Here is an 18121-nt window from a genome sequence, read left to right on the forward strand (position 1 = left end):
GAGTGAAGGTTCCAAGGCCTTTTGTGTACCCACCTTCCAGTGGGTTAGCGGTCTAGCTGACAGGTGTGGTTCTAGCAGGGGGTGCAGTAGATATTCTTTGGAATCTGGTCTTTGGATTTATTTTATTTCATTTCTCCCAGGAACAGCATAGCTAATAAATATTGTAGGAAATTCTTTGTCTTATCCAGGACAAGGAATGAAGGGATTCAACTCTTAAGGGGCTTAATGTAGCTTTTCCTCTTATTTCTTGTTGGGAAATGGATAGACACCCAGTTTCTGTTGCTAATTCCTCTCTTGGGAGACTGACATATGCTTTTTGTTTTTACAGCACAAATTAATGCAGAATCACAGGTTGTGAACATTTGATGCAGATGGAGTGTTGTGGGATTTCACTTTCAGTGAGACTCAATATGATATACTAATGTTTTTTACACTTAGCTCTGATGTTTGGGGAAAAAAACAGTGGTTTCTGTTGGCATTTTTTGAAAATTAGGAAGGAAAACAACTTCTAGGTGAACATCATATGAAAATTTAGGTGACATTTTCACATGTCATTTTTGAGATGTTCAGTCAGTGATATAAACTGGACTTGGCACATTGTCTCCGTTTACAAGCTTATGACGAGTGATTTAAGGCACCATCTCCTCTCTTTATGCCTTGACACATTTTGAGGTGCTTTGGGTTCTCTCTGTGTGGGAAGTAGTCTCCTTGGGATGGGCTTGTAACACCAACCTCCTGTGTAAGGGGAGGAATTGAGGAGACTGGAAAATCTGTGCTTAAAGTTAATAAGCTTTATTAATTTATTAACATTAATATGAATTTATTAACATTAATTTATTAACTAATTTCTTAACATTGTCTCTGGGAAGCAACCTGGCAGAGAAGAGAGATCGTTGGCCTAGGATTCAGGGGATACAAGTTCTAGCCCAGATGCTGCTATTCTCCACTTGGGTGATGTGGGGTAAGACATTTCACCTCTGTCTCCCTCCCGTCCTCCCTCCTTTCCTTCCTAGCTTATTTATTTCAAAAGAGAGTGCGAGAGCGAGCAAGCGGGTGAGGGGCAGAGAGGGAGAGAGAGGATCCCAAGTAGGCTCTGTGCTGTCAGTGCAGAGCCTCGCGCAGGGCTCAAACCACAAACTGAGATCCGTTACCTGAGCTGAAATCAAGAGTCAGATGCTTAACTGACTGAGCCGCTTGGGTGCCCCTCAGACTCTTTCTTTTTTAAACGAAGTGGTAAACCTGTTGTCTCTAAGCTCCCAACAGTCCCAAAGGCTGTGATTGTATAAGAAACCTTACAATGCGTGTCTTTTAGGCATGATGAACCCAAACTGAGAAATCTACCTTATGGTAGGCTTCACTTTGAGTTGCTGCTTATTCTGCATGAAACATGTTTTCTGTTCCTGTTGCTTGTTTTTTTTTTTTTCTTTTTTTTTGAGACAGTAGATTATGAAATATGAAATGTGGTAATGTGGTTTTTGTAGTGTGGAAGACGAGAGTTAAAATTTGAATTAGACTAAGTGATTGGATAGTGGAGTGGGTTGAAGGTGGATAGAAATGAACTAGGGAATAGAACTAGGGATAGAAATGAACCAGTACTGGCTTCAGTACTGGTATCAGGATAGACTAGTGGGAGTGCTTGTTGGGGACCTAGAGAAACATGCCAGCGGTGGGTTTTAATCACACAGTCTCACCTCTGCATTGGAACACCCTGACATTCTCCTGGGGCTATAAGTCTTGAATGGAGAAGGGTAGAGATGAGGAGGGCACCCTGGGAACCTGTAGCTCATGGGGAGAGTTTATTCTGGCCCTGCTCTTAATTGGAGGAATCTCGGGGGGCTTGGTAGGGTTCTTAGCTTTTTCACACTTCAAGGCTGAAACTTCTTCCTGTAGGTGATCCTAATTGTCTTTTGCAGATCTTTTCCACTTTGTTTAATGTACAAGTATAGGAATCATAATCTGTTCTTGGTAATTCCTCACATGGTTTCTTTTCTTTTGAATTTATTTTTTATTGTACGCTTTCTTAAATCCTTTCTGAGAGTAGATTTAGAGAGAAGCCTCCCAGTGATTTCCTGAACAGATCCATGCTTCAGGACCACCTAGAAGGGCCTTTCAGAGGCACAGAAATAGAATCTCTGTGAGTGTGGCCTGGGAATCTGTTTTTTTTTTTTAAAGCCACTCCTAAGTGTTTCTGAAAGAGTCGTTTTTTGGATGGATCTGGGGACTGGCATTTGAGACCCACTGATCTTGTTTAACTCCTTTTCTGTATGTAGTTGAAGGGGCAGGACACAAATGACAGAAGGAACATAGTGTGTGGGGGGCGGGTACATCAGAATTTAATGAGGGGAGGATACTAGTTTCGCTTTCTTTTTAGCACTTATCTTGATGGCTGCCAGGACACTTTGCATTGCTTTTGATCTGTACTTCAGTATTAGGCTGATATCCTCAGGGGTCCGTTTACAGTGACTCCGAGATCATATTCTTGGGTCATAACTGACAGCTGAGAAGTTGTTGTTTTCTATGCCTGATTTAGGCCATATGCTTATTTTAACACTCATCTGCCACTTTTCCTTTTATTTGCTTAGGTTCCTAGGATCTTCTTATAATTTGGCGCCAATAACTTGGCACATTATTACTCTGGAAGTCTTTAGTGTCCTCTACAAACATGATTCTGTGCTGCTCACTTTCTGCTTTTGTAATCCTTGGGAGCCACACACTTAGGCCTTCTGGTTTGTCTCTATCCTGTTTCTTGTTTGTAAGCCCCATTGTTAACAACATCAGTAAAACCCCAAATGACCTCTTTGGTGGTCTCAGTTTTTACTTTTTATTCCACTTGTTTGTCTAATATGGAAATAAAATTTTCTTTATATTCTCAAGTCTTTGAAGTCCTTATGATTAAGGGTTACATCTATAATTCCCTTTGTGGCTTTTCCTTGTTTTGAGCAGCAGTTTCCTAGTTCATCCCTGAATTCCTTCAGAATGTTCAGGTGAATGCCAGCTAGCATTAATTATTTAATAATTACCAGTATTTAAGTTTCGGACTTAAAACCTGCTCATAAGATTTCAAATAGCGTAGAAGTATGTAAATTAAATATAAAAATCTCCCTCTGCCCTTCTCGGTTTTCTGTCATTCATTCTCATTCCCCTAAGAAAATGTGTTTCCAGACTTTTCATGCAGAACTGTAATACATGCTCTCTCTTTTTTTAAGAAACAGAAATGGGGTCATAATATATGTTTCCTGCAACTTTAAAAAAAAATTGTAATGGCTATCTATTATATCTCATTATAGATCCTACCTCATTCTTTAATGGTTGCAGAGTATTCCATCATTTGGGTGTATTTACTTACCCACTTTTTTGCTGATGTATGTTTTAAGTTTTTCATGATTCTAAACATTGCTACACTGACTGAATGTTGTTTTTACATCTTTGTGTTCTTGTTATTGGCATTTCTGTAAGATACATTCCTGGAAGTGCAGTTGCTGGTATGCTTTAATGTCAGTTAATGGTTTTGGTGGTTGTAGGGGGGCTTTACTTAAACTTAACCTGTTTATTTCTTACAAATACCATCTTAGATAAAATTTAGGGCAAAATACAGCTTAGTATCTTATTATTCATTAATCACTGCATGTTTGGTAGTCCTGTTTCTCCAGGGTATCCTTGAAAACCATTTTATCTCTTTGGCAGAGGGCAGGGCTTAACCACCTGGGGATCATTAAATACCTCCTTTTTACTTGCTTGAAGACCTTCAATTGTTTCAAGGTCCTGGTGTTTATTTATTTATTTAAATGTTTATTTATTTTTTGAGAGAGAGAGAGAGACACAGAGTGTGAGTGGGGGAGGGGCAGAGAGAGAGAGGGAGGCACAGAATGGGAAGCAGGCTCCAGGCTCTGAGCTGTCAGCACAGAGCCTGATGTGGGGCGCAAACTCATGAACCACGGGATCATGACCCGAACCAAAGTCGGATGCGTACCCGACTGAGCTACGCAAGCATCCCAAGGTCCTGCTATTTAAAGGAGAGTAGGCTCTTTGACCTTTGGCCTCATCTGCTTTCTCTGGGTTCTAGAGAGCTCCATGACTAAGGAAGTGTGCAGCTACTGAGCTACAGATGACATGAGGAGGTGAGAGGCAAGGTCATGTGGGAGGTTTGACTTTCCTATGGCCTGGCACACAGCTTTTCCTCCTTTTTCTTCTCGGATGAGAAGGTGGCGATGGGAGGTGGTGGTAAGCATGACCACATCCTGTATGGGGAAACTGCCATTTTTAGAGTGGTTTGGAGAGACTGAACCAGGGGAGTTAGTGTTGGCAGCCTCTCAGTCAAGTGCTGATCCCAACCTTGGTGTTATGGGTTACCTCAGGTTTGCTGGGCTTCAGATGTGTGTGTATTCCTACCATGGTTTTGGCATGGGAACACTGCCTCTGCTTCTATTTCATTTGAAAATCTTTTGGCAATCAACTATTCTAAAAATTGGAGTATTATTTTATTAAAGAAACTTTTTAATGTTTATTTTATTATTTTTTTTTTTAAATTTTTTTTTTCAACGTTTATTTATTTTTGGGATAGAGAGAGACAGAGCATGAACGGGGGAGGGGCAGAGAGAGAGGGAGACACAGAATCGGAAACAGGCTCCAGGCTCTGAGCCATCAGCCCAGAGCCCGACGCGGGGCTCGAACTCACGGAGCGTGAGATCGTGACCTGGCTGAAGTCGGACGCTTACCGACTGTGCCACCCAGGCACCCCTTTAATGTTTATTTTTGAGAGAGAGAGAGCACAAGGCGGGGGAGGTGCAGAGATTGAGAGAGACAGAGACAGAGGATCTGAAGTGGGTTCTGCTCTGACAGCAGAATGCGATGCAGGGCTCGAACTCAGAAACCGTGAGATCAGGACCTGAGCTGAAGTCGGATGCTCAAATCACTGAGCCACCTGGGCGCCCCTGAAATATTATTTTTAAAGCAAACTTAATTTCACTATTGACAATGGGAAACCAGTGTTACTTGCCATAACTAGAAAGTACCTTAAAAAATGCACAATGAAAACAAAGTGTTATTAAATTCTAGCTTGGTATATGGTGTTTTGCAGAAGGCTATGAAGAAAGTTTAACAAGTGATGAAGATGTGCTAAAGGCTTCTTGCCACCAGACTGGAACTTTCTTCTTCATTTAATAGGAATGACTGAAGGAGAATTGGAAAGGGGACAGTTCTTATGTGTGTGTAAATATTAAATTCTGGTATATATAACAGTTTTTCACTGCGATGTAAAACATTTTCTATTTTCTTTATCCCCCAGGGGAACCAAATAATCCAAATTTGTTTGGGGGTTTTTTGGTTCTCTATGCCAGTTCTCTAAACCTCCAGTCTCCCAGCAAGAACATAAATTAGTTATTTGCAAGGAACAGCTCCTTTACCTGGCCTTGGCACCTTTGTAATGACAGGGCAGCTTCCATCCCAGTCTGCCTGGGCTCTTGCTGTTCACACCTGTTGTCTTGGCATAATTATCAGTAACACCTCTTTTCACTTCAGAGTATGTGATTCCAGTGATGAAATGGATGTTTACTGTGCTTAGTAAGAACAGTTAAATCTGGGAGAGTGTGGGGTCACAAAGTTCGCAGAGACCTAAATAAACAGAAGGTAGGTGTTTCTGTAAATCTAGCAACTAGGATGGCTGAGGGGAGGGTCTCATGGCTAAGGAAAGCCTTTAATGGAGAGTAGGCAGCCTAGGCTTGAGACCTCAGGTTATGTGCTTGGTTCTGGGAAGAGCTTTGGTCTGATGAAATTTTAGTTGTCAGTCTTATTAAAATGTTGCTGTTAAATAGAGGTAGGTAGCTTTGTTTTATGGTGGAAAGGGGAACTTGTGAATTTAAGTATTGATGTTTTTTGGAGAATGGATGCATTGGAAAATCAAATGTCATATTTTCATATCCATTTGTTTTAAAAATCTTTTCTGGGAAGGTGGTGAAAGTGACAGGTCTTAACAGAGGCAGAGGAATAAAATGGATGAGATAAAAGGCAGGAGATATGGCTAAGTACAGGTGGGAATACTCAGATGGTCTTGAAAGCAGCTGTGAGTAATCCGGATGCAATGTGTAAGGTTAAGGCAACTTGCCTAAAGTGACTAAGTGTTGCTGGAAGTTTGTAGTAGAGAAAGGAACAAGAAGCGAGGCTCTGAGTCTTTGTTCCTAGTCTCTGGAATGGGAGGTTAGTGAACTTTTAAACTTTATGAATTCTGTTCCAGGAGAGGGAAAATCCATTGTTTTATAGCCTTTAATACCAGGGGCATTTTTATTTTTGGTAACAACCCAAAACAGTGAATTACTATGCCAAGTGTAATTTATCTGCTTACCTAATAGGACTCTCCAAGGTCTTCATGAAAAGTGGTGCATTCTTTCCCTACCTCCCTTTCCTTCCCTCTGTGGAAGGGGAGACTCTGGAGTGCCTGGGTCCTGGAATCCTGCTGAGATCTATTATTCTGTGTGCAGTAATTGCTTGTGTTATTACTCCTGGCAGGTGAGCCCTTTCACAGCCCAGAGGCCAGGAGGTTGCCTCTATTACTTTAAAGCCCAGTTATCTTGTTAAACTCCTCTCTTGTGAGAGCTTTAGAATCTCCTGAGACCTCCCGCAGGCTCTCTGTGGGGCACAGGCCCAGCTCCTGCCTGGGTAAGCCTGCCCTGCCCCAGTGTCAGTCATCAGATTCTAGCTCTGGAGGAATAACTTTCCTTTACGTGGCCAGGCAGCTATAGGGCTGTTGGCTCGACTGCTTGGTTTCCATTTAATTCTTAAGTGTTCCCTTATCAGTGCTCTTAATGAGAGTATCTCTCTCTCTCTCTTGTGTGGTAGAAAATGCGTTTCTTTGATTGTCAACAGGAGAAGCTGAAAGCCAATGTAGGGACAATAAGAAGCTTGGGACTTAGATTATCTGAGGGACAGGAACTTAGAAAATTGGTTTTTGAAAGTGGTTGATGGTAATGCTGAAAGTAAAGATGCTCTGTGTCTGTGAGCTGTCCGTAAACTTGGATTTGAAATTTCTATGCTTTATATGTTAAAGAAATGTATTTATTTTGTTATTCATTAGAGAGTGTGCTCCCCCAAAGGTGAGGGGAATCAGAGAGCCGGACTTTATGGTTAGCATAGGATATGTAGAATATTATGGATGTTTTTAATAAAAATGGAGGGGCAGTACCTGCAGTGAAGATAATGCAAGGAAATTCCAGATAGGCCAGATACCTTCTGTTTAGCTTCTTGAGGAGGTATGCAAATCTGTGCCTTGTGCTGGAGGATGGAGGGACTAGGCTGGGCCACCAGCAGGTAGTAGGGTGATCTCCAGATGTGTTAGATGATTGGAGACTTCCATTTTTAATCCCCCATCATAGTTTTCCTAGGATTTTAATTATAAGAATCCTGGGATGGTGCATTAATTTAGCAATAAAGGACTCTGAAATGTTTATGGTAGATTTGTGATTTGTACTTTATTTTGACATCTAAAATTGACCATGAACGTTTCAAATAGGAAAAGTTTCCAAACAAATCTGGAAAATAAAATGGGAAAATTAATGTTTTTCATGGGTAGCATAGAAATTGAAGTGCATCCTAAGTTCTGCAGTCAGTCCTGCATATAAATCAAAATAAACGTATTAGATGTCCTTTAGAGATGATTCACTCTGAATAGTGCTGAGTATTATGCTTTATAAGCTGGCATCCCTATTGCTGTAGTTCATTCTGAGGAAAAATGCATAGGACTTCGTGGAAACAAGCCTGAGAAATACTCAAGGTACTAATCTTCATTTCTCTTGGGTATTTCGGGATCTCTGGTGTGCTTTCATTTAGCTGTTTCTAGTGTCAGCCCTCTTAACCCTCCTTATCATTGGACTATGATGTGACCTATTGTACTCAGGGCCACTATGCCAGCAGTGCTGTGAGGAGTCAGGGATGGCAGCCACGGGAGCTGCCCTCTGGCCGCTGCCTCCCTGGATCAGGAATCATGGGGGTACTTCCCTCCTTCCTCTGAGCATTGGTCCTGAGGAGTCAGGGGTCAGAGTGGGGATGAGGGCTGGATGGATGATCCAGTAACCGAGTAACTCCTGGAATGCACTCCCAGGCTTCTCCACCCTACCTTGGCCACTGCTGGTTCACCTCTCAGTTACTGCGCAGAGGAGGGGAGGTCTTGTTTGTGATCAGGAACAACTTTTTCTTGGGTTTCCTTAAGAGAAGAAGCCTGTGTCTTTGGGGATTTGCCTCCACTACCTGTGGTGAACACACAGAAGTTCAAGAGGCATATGATCTTCAACCCTCCTCTTATATGACTATCCGTATGCAGTAGTTCTGAAATGCAGAGTGGGCATGTATATGAAATGTATGGAAACAGAAAAACTGCATCAGTTATTGAAACCCGTAAGATAGGCTGAGGCCAGTTACCTTAGAAGTGTATATTTTGAAATGTTTTTTTTTTTTTTTTTTTAATTTTTTTTCAACGTTTATTTATTTTTGGGACAGAGAGAGACAGAGCATGAACGGGGGAGGGGCAGAGAGAGAGGGAGACACAGAATCGGAAACAGGCTCCAGGCTCTGAGCCATCAACCCAGAGCCCGACACGGGGCTCGAACTCACGGACCGCGAGATCGTGACCTGGCTGAAGTCGGACGCCCAACCGACTGCGCCACCCAGGCGCCCCTATATTTTGAAATGTTTAAGAAAAAGTACAAATCTGTAACTTAAAAATTTTTTTTTTAATGTTTATTTATTTTTGAGAGAGAAAGACACAGAGCGCAAGTGGAGGAAGGGCAGAGAGAGGGAGACACAGAATCTGAAGCAGGTTCCAGGCTCTGAGCTGTCAGCACAGAGCCCAACGCGGGGCTCAAACCCACGAAGCGTGAGATCATGACCTGAGCCGAAGTTGGAATGCTCAGCCGACTGAGCCACCCAGGCGCCCCCACAAATCAGTAACTTTTGAAAGTGCTTTTAGTGCTTTAAAATTTCTGATAGTCCCCAACCAAATCTTTGGATTAGGGCTCCTGTCCATCATTGTTTGGTAATCACTGTTACAGGTTGGGATGTGGAAAACATTCAGAAGGTACAGGCCTTGGAATTGTTAACCCTGCCCGTGACCCGCACAGGAACACATCTATAATACAGTGCTTCATCAGAGTCCTAGAGTCTAGAATTTGATTTTTTTAGTGGCTGCGTTGGACTCCAACTGGGATCTGGTGGTGGTGGGGGGAGGGTGTGAAAGGGTGGGGGGGTTGGATTATGAGCCTGTTGCCAACAGCTGTGAGCAGCTGTGAGCTGGCTTGATGGTGGCCTAAGCTTGCCGGTGCCTTCTCTCAGCACTTCTGTCCCTGTCATGGTGTGTTCTTTCCCTGTCTGCTTACGTTTCTCTGTGAGTTGCTTCTCTGATGATTAAAAGGAAATAGTGTTACTTTCGTTGCTACCAGTTAAGGAATTCAAATATGTTTTTGTTACCTTAGGTATTTGGATATAGACTTTGGGGTGTAAATCTACCGAGAGATGCTTGTCTGTTAAATAAGAATAAATATAAGAATCGTGGAGAATATAATCATAGATGAAATTACTGCATTTGCTTAGTGTCCCTTTGGGGGATATGGGAAATGACTGAGGAAAGTGGGAAGGCAATTGAATATTGAACAGTTAATTGGGAGATTCTCCAGTGTGGTCTGGGATATAGATTTGAGTGGTTTCTGTTGAGTAGAGTAGACTTGACAGCTCACAGGAAACAATCAATTGAGTGGTTACAAAGGAGTCAGGTAAGACATTCTTGAAGGAGGTAACAAGGGAAATTCGACATCACGTAATAAGAGGATTGTTGAGGGAAGGGGGTGCTGAGGAAAATGTTCTCAGCAGCAGCACAGACTTCCTAGAGGAGAATGGAATGATGCTGAGGACTTGGAGCTGCGTTATAGAGGGCAGAGAGAAGGCTGGACAAGGGACTGAACTCCGGGAGTGGAGAATACGGGATGAAGCAGACTGGGTGAGGACATGCCTGCCTGTGGATCATGCCAAGGGGGTGGGTGGAAGGCCTTGGAGAACATTTGGGCTACCTGTTGTCATTTGGCAGAGAAATAGGAAAACAGCTGTGAGTGTGGCACGTGCTCTTGAGATCCTGGCTCTCGTTAGCTTTGGCAAAAATCCACTAAGCTAGGAGTTGTTTAAGGACAAGGACCATGTCTTGATTGTTCTTGTCCCTTCTCTCCAGAATCTGGCACTGTGCTTTTTACACAGTAGGGCCATTCATTTATTCAAAGAATACTTATTGAATGCTGACTTTGTCTCTGGTCTTGTTTTGGGCTCGGGGGCTATCAGGGTGAGTAACATAGACCTGGTCCTTGCCGTTATAGATCTTGTAGCTTAGAGAGGAAAGCCAGTACTAAACAACTATACTATTTAGTGTTGAGATGAATTCCATGAGTAGAAGTATGGTGTAGTCAGAGAGCACACGTAGCAAGGCTGTCTGACCCAGTTCGGGGATTTGGAAGGCCTCTTTGTGGAGATAGTTTAAGCTGAATTTGCTGGAGAACATGTTTCTAAGCCAGGGAGTTAGGGTGGGGATAAAGAGGCAGGGAATTAATAACTTTATTGTGCATACCCATCACTCAAGGATCTTATTGAAATGCAGGTTCTGCTTCTGTAGGTCCTGGGTGGAATTGGTGTGTCTGCATTTCTAACAGGCTCTCCCGTGATTTCTGGTCTGTAATTTTTTTCAGAGGCTTTCTGTGCACCCTTCTCACTTCTGCCTTTTTTATTCTTTTGTTTCAGTTGAAAGATGATGGGACTCAACTGAGTCATTTTTCTCTCTACTCTGTAGCCATGGTGGCTGCAGTGACATAACTGTTCAGTGCTTTCAAGCTATAGTTGATTAGCAGTAGAGACTCTTCTTCCTGTCCCCTCCACATGCTGGCTGAAAATACTAGTCTACATTTTGATCTGGACAATCCACATTGTGGAGAAGGCCAAAGGTATGGAGGACGGGAGGAGGAAATTTTAGAATTCGGTTAAGAACGAAAGAAAATCCGGTGTCTTGCAAATTAACAGAATTTCTTTTGGCATCTCCCAAAACCACTCCTTGTAGATGAGAGAGGGGGGACTCAGGCATTGTTTTTGATAATCCCATTCCTCTATGATGATAAGGCCAACTCTGAGAGGTAAAGAGATTACAACCAAGATTCCAAGGCTTCACTGAAACCAAAAATGTGGATGGTGCTCTCCTCTCTTACAGAATGTTCTTAATTATTGTAACTGAACTTCCATCAGTTTTTCCTTAAAACTTTAGAGACGTTGTGGAGCTTCTGGCTTTCCTGACTATACAACCTAATTAGACCACATATGTAAATTTTTAAAATTCCCACCAGATAACTAGCATAGGAAGAAAGAGGGACTCTCTTTAAAACCCAAGATCCTTTTTGGGTGTGATAGCCTTTTTGAACTGTGTGCTTAGAGAAGGTTTCAATTCTGTGATTCCAAAGCATTTTAGGGGTGCCTGGGTGGCTCAGTTGGTTTAGCGTATGACTCTTGATTTCAGCTCAGGTCATGATCTCACGGTTTGTGGGATCGAGCCCCGTGTTGGGCTGTGTGCTGAGTGTGCAGCCTGCTTGGGTTTCTCTCTCCCTCTGCCCCTTCCGTGCTTGTGCACTCTCTCTCTCTCCCTCAAAATAAAAATAAGAAAAAATAAATTTAAACAAAATCTCCAACAAAAAGCCCTGTTCACTACAGTAATTTTTCATCTTTAATATAGTGTAAGTACTTGACCTTAAGCATTTGGTAGAGGGGTCAAAATCCTTTAAGTGATAATCTTTTATGTTCTGAAGTCAATTTTTGCTTCTTTCTTTGGTAATTTTCGCATGTGACTGTTGCCCACTTTGAGATTTTCTTTTGACAACTGAAATGGATTTCTCTGAAATGACACATTTGCCTGACATACAGTTCTTCCTGAGTTCTCTTATTTCTGCATAACTGTGTCTCGATCTCTGGATCCTTGACAACAGCGGGGCTCAGCATTGAGTAGTGAGAACTTGGCTCTGCAGGGGACCATCATCCTGGGTACATCCTGGTACAGGCTTCCTGGAGATTGAGTCAGTTCCTTCATGGTGAGGCTTTATTTGTGCAGAAGTTACAACCTTGGTGTTTTATGTAAGCTATATATTAGTATATATATTCGTTTCGGTTGTACGGCATAACAGTTGGATATATAAAATGTTCACGATAAGGCTAGTTAGAATCTGTCACTGTACATAGTTACAGATTTTTTTTTCTTGTGATGAGATCTTTTAAGCTCTCTTTGCACCTTTCAAATATGCAATACAGTTGCAATACAGTTGCCGTGCTGTGCATTGCATCTCCACGACTTACTTTGTTTTATAATTAGAAGTTTGTACCTTTTGACTCTCTTCACCTATTTTGCCCTCTGCCACCAATTTTTGACTCCCATTTCACATATATTTAGTATTTGGGGTTTATTGGAAGTGTGCTGGGAAGACGTGTGTCCTAGCTCTGATGCCATCGTATAAGTGCCACCGTTTCCTCAGAAAGTGAGGAGAATGGTGCCTGCTCTGCTTCCTCAGAGCATGGTTATGAGGATGCAGAGGGGTGGAGGATAGGAAGGAAGGGAAGGGAAGGGAAGGGTTGGGTTAGGGGAAGGGAAGGGAAGGGTTAGGGGAAGGGGAGGGAAGGGAAGGGTTAGGGGAAGGGGAGGGAAGGGAAGGGTTAGGGGAAGGGAAGGGAAGGGTTAGGGGAAGGGAAGGGAAGAGTTAGGGGAAGGGAATGGAAGGGAAGGGGACCAATGTGCCCTTAAGGTTACTGAGTACCTGCTAGGAGTCAGGTGCCGTGAGGCATCTCACTTAGTAATCCTCACAATCCAGAGAAGACGGTGGTCGTAGTTTTGCCCTCATTTATTTATACAGGAGGGAACATCACAGTGCTTGGAATGGTTTTTGCTTGAATTTGTTTTCAGACTCAAGACTGATTTCACAGTTCATGGTCACCTGAGGCTTTGATCGCCACCACTCTTTGTCAGGGATGAAGTTCAGTGCAGACATAAGATATGATACTTAACATTACCTTTGAGGACAAAAGTTCTGACAAACACATAACATTTACCTCTCTAGGGAGGGGGTATCTTAGCTGGCAAATGGGGAAGGTAGATTATGGGTTATTTAATCCTTTTTTTAACATATAAATAATATGAATTTAATAGTAATAACATTGGAAGTTTTTGAGCACAGACTTGTTCACTTCTTTAAGTCAATAAATTATTACTTAAGGAATTTTACGTGAGATTCCTTCCAGTGCCAACCCCTGCAGTTCCTCCAAAGTCAGAATCATAATCTTCAAAATAGCCCTTTTGAAAAGAATCAATCCATGGTTGTCACTGTCAGCCCAGGGTTCTTTCAGTTCGGCTTCTTTGATCTCCACTTGCATATGGACGTTCTTCAGATATTCCCCACCTGTAATCTTTGTGATCCAGTTCCTTTACTTTATGGCCCTAGAAGTAAAATTGTAGGAAGTACATTGATTGCTATTTTGGCAAATGATCTAAAATTATTATTCTTTAGTTCCTTCTGGTATTGAAAAGTTTTGTTACTTCCACTCTGCTTCATGAGCCTAGCAGGAAGTGTTACAGGTCTCACTGTCACCACTTCAATAAACTTGCTGTCATGGAAGCATCCCCTGTGTCTCAGTGTAGCCACTATTTAATCCTTTTTGACTGAATTCAGTTGTGGGAGAATTTCCATGATTTTGATACCTTCTTTTATACTCCTGGAGGAAATGTCCACCTTTTTCTATTGTACATACTCTTACAGTCTTTACTTGTGACTACAGTCTGAGCTGTTTTCTTCTTTTTTTTTTTAATAATGTTTTTAAAAGTTTATTTCTTTTGAGAGAGAGGGAGAGCATGCACAGGAGGAGCAGAGAGAGAATCCCAAGCAGGCTCTTCACTGTCAGTGCAGAGCCCAACGTGGGCTCCCAACCCATGAACCGTGAGATCGTGACCTGAGCCAAAATCAAGAGTCTGATGCTTAACTGACTGAGCCACCCAGGCTCCCCTCTTTTTTGTTTGTTTATTTTGAGAGTGAGTGGGCACAAATGGGGGAAGAGCAAAGAGAGAGAGGGAGAGAGATAATCAGAAGCAGGTGCTCTGCGTGTCGTCAGCTGTCAGCGTGGAGCCCAGTATGGGGCTCCATCTCACGAGCCACAAGATCATGACCTGAGCCGAAATCAAGAGTCTGCCACTTAACTGAATGAGCCATTCAGGTGCCCCTTGAGCCATTTCTTATAACAATATTGGCGTTATGTATTGGGTCTTTTGATCAGCCTCTGTGCTCAGTGCTTTTATTCTTGTTTAGGTTTCGTAACAACTCTCGTGGGTATTCTTACATGTTTTGTGAGCATTTATAAATGAGGAAACTGAGGCTGTTAGAGCCAATTAACCACTGACACTGCTTTGACTCTGAAACTAAATTCTTATTGTCATATACCTCTGTTCTTCTCTGATTTCAAAAAGGAGCAGTTTGTATAACTTGAAGTGGTAGTCCTGAATTTATTTTTGCTGTGCACTTGCTATTTAGACTTCCATAACACTAGTTTTTATCTCCTTTCCTTGTCATGTCATAATATATAAGAGGTTGGCAAAGTGACTCTGTAAAGGGCCAGGTAGTAAATATTTTAGGCTTTGCAGGCCATACGGTCTCTGTTGAAGCTACTCAACTCTGCTGTTCCAGTGTGAAAGCAGCCATAGACAATTATGTAAATAAATGATGTTGGCCATGTTCCAATAAAACTTTATTTATGGACACTGAAATTTGAATTTCATACTCTTTTCATATGTTACATAATACCCTTTTGATTTTTTTTTCCCCCAGCCATTTAAAAATGTAAAAACCATTTTTAGCTCTTGGGTTGTACAAAAGCAGGCAGTGGGATGGATTTGGCCAGTGGGCTGTAGTTTGCCAATCCTGTTTTTATCATTCTGGAGTTTTCTTCCTTTGTGCTTCTTTTTTGGGTGTTCTTTTGTAATATTAGACTCTTAAGTCTCTGCTTGCGTTGCATATGGTGGTATTTAACAAGTGTTGGTTTGATTTGGAGCAGTAAGCTCATGGAAGCTTTACTTGCTTAGTCTTTGACACCTGCTCTGCTGACACATAAAAATGGAGATTTTACTTGGGAAAAAGATCTAACCAGTAGGTAACTTCAGATACCGTTTTAATAGATGTCAGCCCCCCCCTCCCCCAAAGCTTGTTTCTACATACAGCATGGTGGAACATCAGGATTGGGGGGCTTTATGTCTAGTCCTTGCTCGGCCGTCAATACTTTATTGTAAGCAAAAGTCATTTTACTTGTTTTGCTTGCAGATTTTCACCTCTAAAATAAAAGGGCCTGGATGAGATCTTCTCTTAGTGGCCCTCTCTCTGTAGATGACCCTTCTGGTCCCTCTGAGATGTAAACTCCCCAGATTTCAAACTGAGGACCTTGTGGTATAGCTGGCCCCCGGAGCAGCTGCTTACTTAACACTCATCTCTGCTGGATGCGCTGGTGCGCCTGCAGCAACTGAAATGGCCTGCCATGAGTCCAGGGGCTTCCAGTTCATTGTGTTTGATTGCTGGCCCTCTAATTTAGGTTTGCCTCTTGCTGTTGCCAGAAAAAGAAAGAAAAAGCTGGCTGTGTTGGCGAGTATTCTGGGAAAGACCTCCCAGACCACACAGCTTATGTTCTTTTGGGATTGCTTGCTCTTTGTCTCAATGACTTTTTAATTTTCAAGAGATGATTCTTCTTGTGGAGGCAACGGTGCTGGCTGCCAAGAAGTTTTTTCCTGATACACTTTTTCCGAAATTTTCCACAATTTAGTTTCTCTTCAGTTACTCTTACTTTAATCCTGTTTTTTTTTTTAATAGTTTTTTGCTTCATGAAAATGTATTTAATGAAAGCTTTCCTACCCCATCCACAACAGCTTCTTCTTGATCCCCTGATGGTATTTTCAGGTAGAGAAGATTTCTTGTCCAGGGAAGGGTCCCTGGCCTGCTTCTCTGTCACTCTGACATACAGCCCCTGCACGTGCAACCTGGGTTGTGGCAGTTGCATGCTTCCAGATGGCACTGTGGATCTTTCAGCCCAGTGACTTTCCTCGTTCTTCTTTCTGTGCCACAGAGGGAAAGGAGTGCATTCTCATTGCTGTGTGGTTTCTCAGAAAAAGCTTCTATTGTTTTCAGCCATTTTCATCATTTTTGAGCTTTGTAGATTTTGCTGAAGTCCTGCTTCCTTCCTGTCACTTCTACCTTGTTATTTCTAGAGGACTGGAAAGTTTACAGTGGCCCTCCATTCTTTGGTGAGTCACCATGGCTGGCTTTTGCTACTGAGTCAACTGCCTTTTTTAAAAACATTTTTTTGTTAGGGTTGTTCAGCTAAGCACCTAACCTTTCTGCTAGATACGGCAATCCTCTGTAGCGAAGTATATGTTTTATATCCTCAAGTTTTTGTACTTCCATGTTGGATGTTAAAAAAGTTTTTTCTTTAGAAATAAATTCACATACCATAAAATTCACCCTTTTAAAGCATACAATTCAGTGGCTTTTCCTGTATTTATACAACGTTCACCATTGTCTAATTCTAGAACATTTTCTTCAGTACTGAAAAGAGAAAGAAACCCTAAACCCATCTGCTCCCCTCCCTCCAGTCTTTGGGAACCACCAATCTACTTTCTGCCTATGGATTTGCCTATTCTGGACATTTCATAGAAATGAAATCATTAAGGGTGTAGCTGTTTCCATCGGGCTTCGTTCACTTATTGTAATGTTTTCAAGGTTCATTCATGTTGCAGTATCAATCAGTACTTCACTTCTTATTTCTGAATAATACTCCATTTTATGGATAGGCCACATTCTATTTATCTGTTCATCACTTGATGAACATTTGGGTTATTTTCCACTCTTCTTGGCTATTATGAACAACATTGTAATGAACATTTGTGTACAAGTTTTTGTGTGGACATATTTTATTCTCTTGGGTATATACCTAGGAGTGGAATTGCTGGGTCCTGTGCTAATGCTTTGTTTAACTTTTAAGGCACTGCCAGGCTGTTTTCCAAAATATCTGCATCACCAACAACGTATGAGGGATCTAATTTCTCCACATCCTTGCCAACACTTACTATTGTCTCTCTTATTGCTTATAGCTTTCCTAGTGGCTGTGAAGTGATATGTCATTGTGGCTTTGATTTGCATTTCCATGTACTTACTGGCCATTTGTGTATCTTCTTTGGGTAAACGTATTCCTATCTTTTCCCCGCTTTTTTTAAAGTTTGAGAGAGTGTGAGCAGGGGAGGGGCAGAAAGAGGGAGAGAGAAAACTCCAAGCAGGCTCTGCATGGAGCCTGATGTGGGGCTCTCATGAACTGTGAGATCATGACATGAGCTGAAATCAAGAGTCCTACACTTAACCAACTGAGCCACCCAGGCCCCCTTTCCCATTTTTAATTGCGTCATTTTTTATTTATTTTTTTATTTATTAAAAAAATTTTTTTTTAACGTTTATTTATTTTTGAGACAGAGAGAGAGAGAGAGAGAGAGAGAGAGAGAGAGAGCATGAGCAGGGGAGGGTCAGAGAAAGAGGGAGACACAGAATCTGAAACAGGCTCCAGGCTCTGAGCTGTCAGCACAGAACCCGATGCGAGGCTCGAACCCACGGACTGTGAGATCATGACCTGAGCTGAAGTTGGATGCTTAGCCGACTGAGCCACCCAGGCGCCCCAATTGCTTTGTTTTTTAAATTGAGTTACAGTATTTCCTTATTCTAGGTACTAGACCCCTATCAGATATGTTTTGTAAATGTTGTCTTTTCACTGTCTTTATAGTGTCCCTGAGTCACTTTTTTGTGTTTTTTTTAAAGAGCATGCCAGCGGTGGAGAGGGGTATTGGGAGGGGGAGAGAGAGAAAGAGAGAGTGAGTCAGGGGGGAGAGAGAGAGAGAGAGAGAGAGAGAGAGGGAAAGAGAGAAAGAGAAAATCTCAAGCAGGTTCATCATGCTCTGCACAGAGCTCATTGCGGGGCTTGATTCCATGACCCTGGGATCTTGACCTGAGCCGATATCGAGAGTTGGACGCTTAATGGATTGAGCCACCGAGGCGCCCCT

General features: G+C 42.2%; 1 protein-coding gene and 1 pseudogene across 1 annotated transcript in view; one reads left to right on the forward strand and one right to left on the reverse strand.

Annotated features, from left to right (window-relative positions):
* The window catches only part of SND1 (staphylococcal nuclease and tudor domain containing 1), a 421931-nt gene that overhangs the window by 6135 nt on the left and 397675 nt on the right, over positions 1-18121 (forward strand). The window lies entirely within an intron of this gene.
* LOC122488845 lies at positions 13611-13723 on the reverse strand (annotated as a pseudogene).

This window comes from Prionailurus bengalensis, chromosome A2 (assembly GCF_016509475.1).
Source record: "Prionailurus bengalensis isolate Pbe53 chromosome A2, Fcat_Pben_1.1_paternal_pri, whole genome shotgun sequence".
Lineage (NCBI taxonomy): Eukaryota > Metazoa > Chordata > Mammalia > Carnivora > Felidae > Prionailurus > Prionailurus bengalensis.